This window comes from Amblyomma maculatum, chromosome 11 (genome assembly GCF_055883805.1).
Source record: "Amblyomma maculatum isolate TAMU_Amacu chromosome 11, ASM5588380v1, whole genome shotgun sequence".
Classification (NCBI taxonomy): Eukaryota; Metazoa; Arthropoda; class Arachnida; order Ixodida; family Ixodidae; genus Amblyomma; species Amblyomma maculatum.
This window is the reverse complement of record NC_139354.1, coordinates 163,592,403-163,601,005: the sequence shown is the minus strand read 5'-3', so window position 1 is coordinate 163,601,005 and position 8,603 is coordinate 163,592,403. Positions and strand designations below refer to the sequence as shown.

Genomic DNA, 8,603 nt, shown 5'->3' with positions numbered 1-8,603 from the left:
CCACTCGCTCAGTCGCCTGGCATGGAAGGTACGTGTCAGCCCGATGGGGGGTACGCAAGCTGGCACCATCTTTCTTGCGGTAGCTGCCAAAGACGAGCTATCTCCCGCAGTGCAAGCATAAGGCTGGTCGAAACCAACGCATAGTTGTTGAACTACCACGCGCGCACCATGTTGCCTCACATCGTGGCTCAAGGTTGGCGACCGTCAGGTCGAACTCCTCAGCCAGCTGCAGGAGAAGTTGCCCGTCTGTGCGGCCGTCCAGCTCGCTAAGGTGGCCATTGAAGTCGCCGAGGATTATTACTTGCCTGCTGGCGGCTAGGCGACGCACATCCCGGCGCACACAGTCCATCAATTCTGTAAATTCTCGGCTAGATGTTGCGGAGACAAGTAGAGCACGCACACTACAGTGGGATGCCCCATCACTTTACCATCCACCCACAAGTGTTCCCTGCAGCCTTCTTCTACGCGTTTCCATTGGAGATCCCGTCGCCACAATACTCCGACCCCGCCTCCTTTACGACTGTGGGCATCCCTGTTGCACCCCGACCAGCACCACTCGGCATCGATGGGTGGTTCTTCCAAGTCTCTTAGGTGCGTTTCCACCACTCCATACACCGAAAACCGCTCCATGTCCAAAGCGCGGTACAGCTCGGCCCATTTCTGCTCCCGCCGAGTGCCCTGTAGGTTCAGGAAGCCCACCGAAAAACACAGCTGCTCCTTTCTCCGCCGGTGGACGCGAGCCCGCCCGCGGCCTGCTACTGCACTGGTCGGGGCACCTGTAGCGCCATGTGGCGACTGACCATCTCGGCCACTATGTGGTAGAGGTCGCGGCCTATTCCGGCGTCCATTTGGTGGGCTTGGGACCCGGACTGCTGGGCGAGCGTCGGATAATACTGGTTCTGCAGCACACTCTGTGTCGGCCCAGGTCCATAAAACCGAGGATCGGGCCTCACTGGGATTGGCGGAAAAGGTAGCTGAGGTGCAGGTGGTGTCAGATATGCTGGTCCGTCCCGATTGGTGGGCTGGACCCAGGGCACCCGTCCCTGAGCGCACAACTGCGGTTGTGAGGTCACCTTTCCGAGGGCCAGGGGAGTGCTCCCCTCTCCGAGGGCTCCCGTTGTCATCTGCCCGCGCGCGCACAGGCTTTCGGTGCTCATGCCAGCATCCCAGACGGCCACTGACGTCTGACGAACAACCGAACTCGGCCGCAACTCGGCGGCCGATTTCGGACGTCCGCCGGTATTCCGGCGTACGTACGAAAGCGGATGGTCGAATCCGTTCGCCCAGCGGACAGCCGCCGTACGTCCGCCACTGGATTCGCTTTTACACAGCTATGATATAGTTTATAGTCATCGTGCTCGTCTGAACTGGGTATAAATCAGTAATGTCGTCAAATCTACATTATATGATGCCAGAGCGAATCGATGCGATAGAAAGCTTTCCATTAAACAGTTTTTCTTTTATTTTCCGCTCGTTCCATTGTTGAATTCTTCCTTCAAAAATTTTTGATTAAAAGTTAAATGACCATTAAACATTTTTCTATCATGATGCTTCGGTGGAATTTTAATCAGTGGCTGAATAGACGCAGCAAGCAGCAAGCTCAAAAAGAACGAAACCGAACCTATCCTCAAAAATATCTGAAATGAGCCAATCCAATCCACCTGACAGGTTGAAGTTTAGTCATGGAAGATGCCTTCATGTTTCCGTGTTCTGCATTTTCTGCGCAGTTACAAATACCTACGGCTGTAATGCACTGCTAGCATTGTCTTTGCTGTGGCTTGGTGCGGCTGGCACACTTTGTTCACCCGCCGATTCCAAAGTAAGTATTTCACCGAACTTTTGTTTCTTTAGTGGAACTTTTCGATGCACCGATGGTGCTGAGCTTTTGGGTAAGGAAACAGCTCTGTACAGCAGCCGAACGGTCGAGTGTTTTAGGCGAGACTGACAGGATGGCACCGCGCCGACTACTAAAGTGCAGCCTCAAGTCTGAGGGCCATCTTTCTCGGCATTACTGGACGCTGCGCCAGTAAGCCGCGCAACTTCTCTGTCTCTGATAAAGGAGTGCCTGCCCGAGCTTTAAAGGAGTTAATTTGTTAACCATGCGCAACGTGCTGAGTTGTAAAAACTATACGAGAAATCTTTTGCACTCAAGCCTATCGTGCGACATGCCTACACTTGTGAAAACGTCGCGAGTTTTTTTTTCTATTTTTTTTTAATGGACAGCCGCTGATCTTTCTCTCTTTAGCTTTACGGCAACTACAGTTTCTAGAAGGAACGGCTGTAGCTACTAAATAACTAAAGGTTTAGTACTCTCCTTCAGCTTTGACAAACCAGGACAGCACCTTGCGCATGTTGGTTATGCATGTGGGACCGAACCGCGCAGAACAACCGGACAAGGAGATGAGAGAAAAATAAAATCAGCACTTGTCTGTTTCTTGACCCGTTGTTCTGCGCTGTTCTGGCACGAATTTGACATACCGCCGCCGCGATACAGTTGGGCTGTGAGCTCTGGTGCCTGCAACACCTTCTTTTATGCAAAACTGGCATAGTGGGAGGCCATGCAAGCCACGGGCTCTTAAAAACATAACAAAAAATAAAAACCAAGCTGAGCAAAAGTGAGATGAAAACAAAATTGTTGTTGCTTTGTCCTTACAGATATTCAAAGGCTCCTCGGAACTTCACTGCATTATTGACAGCGAGATAATGCCAATGCTACACTAGAACCATGCAGCACCTTTTAGTGCATAATACTGAGCTTATGTCTCGCACTGAAAGCTCTTACCATGTTCTTAGATTATCATATTAAAGTAGCTTTAAACACATGCTTGTTAATACAGTGATAGCCATAAATTGAATCTAGGGCATCATGCTCACATACAAGGCTTCTGATAACTGCTGGTCACATGATGTGGGCTATAGCAGAAACCTGTACCTGGTCATCTTACAAGCATTTGTGCAATTGATGCTTTTAATGTGTTGTAAAAGTTTTTGTGTTCTGTTTTTGTATGGGAATGCTTTCCTTATTGAAGGCTAACATTTGGCTTGCTACAGCAAAACCTGTACCTAGTCATCCTAAAAACAGCACCGCAGTTGGTGCTTTTAGTGTGTTGTAAAAGTATTTGTGTTCTGCTTCTGTATGGCAATGCTTTTCTCGTTGAAGACTAGCATGAGGCTTCCAAAAAATTTTCAGATGCCATTTGCTGTAGCCGATTTCGTAGGCCAACAGGAAGCAGCACTTTGAGCATGGAAAACTGTCATCCACGGGGAAAAAACAGCAACATCCCTTTGCATTCTCATTTCTTTGGTATGGCTAAAAGTGAGTATTGTATCATTATCTATATTATTAATATTGAATCATGATTGTCAGTGTTGAAGTTGTTTGAGCGTGATGATTTTAAACACACAGGACATCCCTTCGACATTAAGGTTTTAGCTTGTTTACATGTAGGATGTAGAACTGGTTTCAACAAACTTTATGCAGCAAATTCTTTTTACATTGTCCACCATGTTACTTTTTGTCATTGTCCATTGAAGTAAATAACCAGTATTTTACGTTTACACAGTCGTCCACTCTTAGCTTGAATGGGAATGTGTGGCATGCAGTTTGCAAAATAGCAATGCATCCGTCACAGCCATGCATCAAGGCTAAGTGGCTTGTGCGTAGAGGGACCAACCGCTCCAGCTTCACGTCATCTGCCTCTTTGCTCCGGTGTGCAGACGTGCATTGAGGCAAAGTGGTTTATGTGTAGAGAAACCAGGAGCTTCTTTGTCACATCTGGCTGTTTGTTACGGTGTGCAGATGCGCATCGAGGCAAAATGGCTGATGTGTAGAGGGACTAGGAGCTGCTGCTTAACGTTCTTCGCCTCTTTACTACAGTGCACAGCCGTGCATTGATGCTAAGTGGCTTGTGCATGGAGGGCTCAGGAGCTGCAGCTTCACGTCTGCCTCTTCGCTCAGGTACGCAGGTGCGTATTGAGGCAAAATGGCTTATGCATAGAGGAACCAGGAGCTGCTGTGTGGCGTAGTCTGTATATTTGCTATGGTGCGTATCGAAGTACAATGGGGGGGCTCATGTGTAAAGGTACCATGAGCTGCTGCGTCATGTCGTCTGCCTCTTTACTATGGTGCGCAGGCATGCATCAAAGCAAAGTGGCTTATGCGTAGAAGGACCAGGAGCTGTTGCTTCACATCTGCTATGATGCGCAGCTGCGTATTGTGGGTGGTGGTGGAAAACATTTCCATCAGATACAAATACAGGAGGTTACTCACTAGCTGACACTGAGGGGGCCTGTCCTGACAAAAATAAGGGGTCCCTAGTTTGGGACCCTAGTGGTGGTAGAGGGACTAGAGGCTGGTACTTCACGCTGTCTGCCTCTTCGCTACGGTGTGCGGCTGCGATGGATGCAGTGGCATCTCAAAAAGTGCTTGCCACGCACTCGCATGTTCAGCCTGAGTGGACGACTGTGTACCTGCTATAGCTTTGTTATTCATAGAATAAACCTAGGCCAAGTTGGATAAATTATAGCTCACCTCATATGTGGTCAGCAAAGAAAAGCCACTCCAGAAAATTTGATGCATTTACTGTCATAGGATTCTTATTCATATACATGCTACTGACAAGTCAGATTCTTCACCATCAGAAATGCCAGACAAACAACCAAGTCTGTAATAGTCTAGCTTGCTCTTTCTCTGCAGACTTGAGTCAGATGTGTGTTCCGTTGCTGTGGGTGGGACAGGTGTGAATCGATTTTGAGCTTGCAACAAGTATGTTATTGTAGTTTAAAGGCAAAACGGTACTAATAATCGTAGCCCCCCTTGGCCTTTATCCCCTTTTAATAGTGTTGCTAGACACTGAATTATTAGTTTACTCTGCACTGTTTCTGTCTAGTTAATGTGCGGAGATATACGTATATTTATATGACTTGGAGTTGTCGACTTTGCACTTAGAAACATTGTAGCGTTATCTGATGTGTTTCTTTCATTTCTTTAATGACCCACACAACCAGCAATATCCATAGGATCTTCACAAAAGGTCTCAATATCAAACGTCATTTGTGTACACCCATGAGATGTCCATGCATCCATTATTAAAAGATCATCTTTTAGTGGATATCCTCATGACCTTACCTTTGTGTGGTCGTGAAGATATCACACAGTGTACATAACTTCGATGTTATAATGTGACTTTCAGTGGACATGCATAGTTCAGCAGATTTCTGCTTTAAATTTTGATTCGGACTAAGTGGAAAGGCAGACAGTGTCTTCAAGTAAAGCCCCTCAATTTCATCTTCAAGACCCTGTTGTCCCTTCTCTGCCTCCCCCCCCGCGAGCGAGAAGACGCGGTCCGCAGATGACTCATGCCGTAGTGCATGATAAAAACGTGGGCAGCTCGTTGCTCGTGCCGGAGAGGTTGAGGAGAACGTTGGAGAGACTCGCATGCCTACATTCGCGATCAAGAAATAGTGCATCCTTTGTGGCAGGCTTGTTGTATGAAACATTTGTTATGAACATGAATAATGCGTTTATTGGGCGACGCGCTGTCACTTTCATGATATCTTCGGCAACTCTACCACAAAATTAGCGCGGAGTAGCACGCCTTTTTTTTTTTCTTTGATGGCGTCAGCGGCGTTCGTCTCGTTCCCTTCCCTGCCTCCGCTGCGCAGCCACCACAACACAATAACACAATGCACGTGTTTTCCCTGCGAGCGAGAAGACGCGGCCGTGTGTCCACAGATGGCTCATGCCGTAGTGCATGCCTATTTCAATACACTCAGCGGTCGAGTGGCGTCGTCACATCGCATCAACCGCTCTCAGAGTTGCTGGCAGCCGCATATCGTCGCACGCGCGTCACATGGCCACATCTTCGCTGACGAAGTTGACAGCAGCAGTCATTTCAAGTTGTTAATCGCCCTGTGCATTGCCTTGTTCGTGGAGTGCGTTTCTTCAAAGGTCAGCGGTCGAGTGGCGTCGTCACATCGCATCAACCGCTCTCAGAGTTGCTGGCAGCCGCATATCGTCGCACGCGCGTCACATGGCCACATCTTCGCTGACGAAGTTGACAGCAGCAGTCATTTCAAGTTGTTAATCGCCCTGTGCATTGCCTTGTTCGTGGAGTGCGTTTCTTCAAAGGTCAGCGGTCGAGTGGCGTCGTCACATCGCATCAACCGCTCTCAGAGTTGCTGGCAGCCGCATATCGTCGCACGCGCGTCACATGGCCACATCTTCGCTGACGAAGTTGACAGCAGCAGTCATTTCAAGTTGTTAATCGCCCTGTGCATTGCCTTGTTCGTGGAGTGCGTATCTTCAAAGGTCAGCGGTCGAGTGGCGTCGTCACATCGCATCAACCGCTCTCAGAGTTGCTGGCAGCCGCATATCGTCGCACGCGCGTCACATGGCCACATCTTCGCTGACGAAGTTGACAGCAGCAGTCATTTCAAGTTGTTAATCGCCCTGTGCATTGCCTTGTTCGTGGAGTGCGTTTCTTCAAAGGTACGTACGTTTCAGCCTCACCTAAGAGCACGACTTTTTCTGCTATGCCTAAAGCAAGAGCGAAGACATGGGCAGCTGCGAGGAATACTCGTGCCACGTTTTCTGCTCTTGGTGAACCCGACGAGTGTGCAGAAGTGCATAAACCAGAAATGGTAGCTGGAAAGCTAGCCCGCAATGACAGCCCGGAGCCCACCTCTGTCATGTTTGACCCAGAGTTTATTTCTGCCACGCAAGGATCACCTGCGTCATCGGAACCTCTAGCTTTTTCTTTAAGCGGCGAGCCATTTTGCATGCGTCGCCTAGCAAATGTGCGAGCGACATTGCTGATATTGACATAAAGGGCATTTTGCGGGAGTGAATATAGAAGAGAACATTATGCAGAAGGCCGCGACCTCCCAGCTATATAATTTTTTTTAACATCACTTTTTGCATGCCTTCATCGCAGAATGGGTTGCTGCTTTGCCATTTTTTGTTCAAGTTTTTTTTGTGAAAAGCTAGGCTGGCTCTTATTAGATCACTTCAGGGAATTTGTCTTGCCGTGCGTGCGGTGCCAGCTTGTTCACACTGTATATCTTTCTGGATATTATGAAGAGTGTATGAAACTCTTTTCCATTCTTGCTGTCATTACGCTCTACTTGTCCTTGTTTTCCTCTCCCTGCTCCTTTAATTCCACTGGCTGCAGCTCAGTACTCAGGTGCTTAAGTTATTAAATAGCAACTGCAACGGCTGGCAACAATTTTTCCTTCTTTTTGGTATTTTAATAATGAACCACAGCTACTATACTGCTGCATTTGTTTCAGTGGCTGCAAGGTCAAACATGTGGTATGTTGCAACAGTGGATGATGTGCAAGCAGTTATAAATAAATGGTTCCAACATATGCTCCATACATTCTTAAACAGCAACAGGAAAGGCTTGCAAAACAAGGTATGAAAATTTAGCCACTATTTTGTACAAAACTGTGTGTACATACCAGATAGATGCCTGTTTAAGCATGGCTTGAACAAATTTAAATGAGCGAAAGCTCAAGCGTGATTTTTCATGGTTTACCAAGGCTGTACACGGTTCGAATTAGGGGGGTGCTCAAGATTCTCATTAAAAGTAGATGCGAGAGTGCCTTAACACCACCTTTTCATTCCGCTATTTTTTTTTAAGTTTTTTTGTTGGTTTTTGGGGAAAGGAAGGCACAGTATGTCTCACTTTTTAGTGGACACCTATGCTTAATTACGTTGAAGTCATTCAGTCCCAGCGAGGTGAAATCTGAAGATGCAGCCTGAATAGTGCAGCTTACACTAAAACAACTTCCAACCTTAACTGAAAAAGAAGTGAACACAAATTGTTAACTATCCTTGTTACAGAGACAACAGGTTGTGAAATTTTTACATTCCTTTAACTACGGACACGGTGGAACTACGGGCATGTTAATAGGCTTATTTTATTTGCACGTAAAGGTTTTACATCAATTTTTTTTTTCACTGTTATATAGCTGTAAGTTCTGTTGCCAGCTTTCAGACAAGTTTGTTTTGTGCATGCGGCGTTTTTTTGTGACTGTTTTCTGCTACCTGTCAATTTCTTAATGCCCCACTTTATTGTTCACTTCATCTTTCCTATTTTCCAGGAGGCACAAGCACGGACGCAAACTGAAACCCATGAAGAGGAGAAGGTGTTTGAAAGCTTGCAGTCTTTTTGTGAATAAAACTATAATTCACGCTATGTGTTTTGCTCAACAGCTATCCCTAGCTCTGCTAAAAGTGCATGCTTGTACATCTTGGCAATGTTCATGCAATGTCCAGAGGCTGATTTGGCAACGTCTTCTAGACATCATGATGAATGTCCATGTGGACGTCCACTGTGAGGCAATAGGGACATCTCTGAAATATCCACTGGACCAATTGTGGGTATTTATGGAGATCCTCTGAATATTAAATATTTTGAGGGGTACATTTTATGGACATCTCCTGGATCTGATATGGTTGTCTGGGGATTTCTGTAAGGGATCGGTGGGTATGCTAGGCACCATTATTAGTCTGCTCTTTTTGGGTCACCTGTTCAATGCCCAGCTGCGGCCGTCTCCCACTTGCTCTCGGACAGGAGGCGGAGAGACGCGCAGAGAGA

At 47.1% G+C, this 8,603-nt stretch overlaps 1 long non-coding RNA gene across 1 annotated transcript; it reads left to right on the top strand.

The window, feature by feature from the left end:
- The first annotated feature begins 5,633 nt into the window (after positions 1–5,633).
- Positions 5,634–8,222, top strand: LOC146175338 (uncharacterized). The gene is made up of 3 exons (XR_014702221.1): positions 5,634–6,490; positions 7,291–7,415; positions 8,107–8,222. It is a non-coding gene; the product is annotated as an uncharacterized LOC146175338 (long non-coding RNA).
- The last annotated feature ends 381 nt before the right edge of the window (positions 8,223–8,603 follow it).